Source organism: Octodon degus, unplaced genomic scaffold, assembly GCF_000260255.1.
Source record: "Octodon degus isolate 3935 unplaced genomic scaffold, OctDeg1.0 scaffold00088, whole genome shotgun sequence".
Taxonomy (NCBI): domain Eukaryota; kingdom Metazoa; phylum Chordata; class Mammalia; order Rodentia; family Octodontidae; genus Octodon; species Octodon degus.
In genome coordinates, this window is record NW_004524664.1 from 346,220 (window position 1) to 347,178 (window position 959).

Consider the following 959-nt stretch of genomic DNA (forward strand, 5'->3'; position numbering starts at 1 on the left):
TTCTTTCTCTTGTCTAATGGCTGTAGCTCATGATTGCAGAAATATATTTAATAGGAGTGGTTATAGAGGATATCTTTGTTTTGTACCAGATCTAAGAGTAAAAGATTTCAGTTTTTTCCCCAATGAGGATTATGTTAGCCATTGAATTTTCAAAAATGGCCTTTACCAGATTGAAGTAGAAGGCATCTGTTCCAATTTTCTTTAGGACTTTGAACATAAATGAGTGTTGGACTTTGTCAAAAGCCTTTTCTGCATCAATGGAGATAATCATGTAGTTTTTAGTTTTCACTCTATTGATATAGTGTATTGCATTTATACATTTTTTAATATTGAACCATCCTTGCATTTCTAGGAAGAATCCTACCTGGTCATGGTGTGTGGTCTTCTTGATGATTTGCTGTATTCTATTTGTTAATATTTTATTGAGGACTTTGGCATCTATGTTCATAAGGGAGATTGGCCTATAGTTCTCTTTCATAGTTGGGTTTTTCCCTGGTTTTGGAATCAGTATAATACTTGCCTCCAGGAATGATTTTGGGAGGATTGCATCCTTTTTAATTTCATGGATGAGTTTCAGAAGTATAGGGACTGCATCTTCTGTAACTTTCTTTTAGAATTCAGCTGTGAATCCATCCAGATCTGGACATTTCTTTGTTGGTAAGTTTTCAATTACATCTCATATTTCATTGGCTGTTATTGGGCTATTGAGAGTGGTTATATCTTGTCGATTCAGTCTTCGTAATTTGTATCTTTCTAGGAATCTGTCCATTTCTTCTGTGTCTTCTCTTCTATGAGAGTAAAGTTTCTCAAAGTAGCTATTGATAATCTTCTGAATTTCCCCTGGGTCTGTGGTAATTACACCCTTTTCATTCCTTATTGATTATTTGAATTTTTTCTTTCCTCTTTTTGATGAGGTTACCCAGGGGCTTATCAATTTTATTTAATCTTTCAAAGAACCA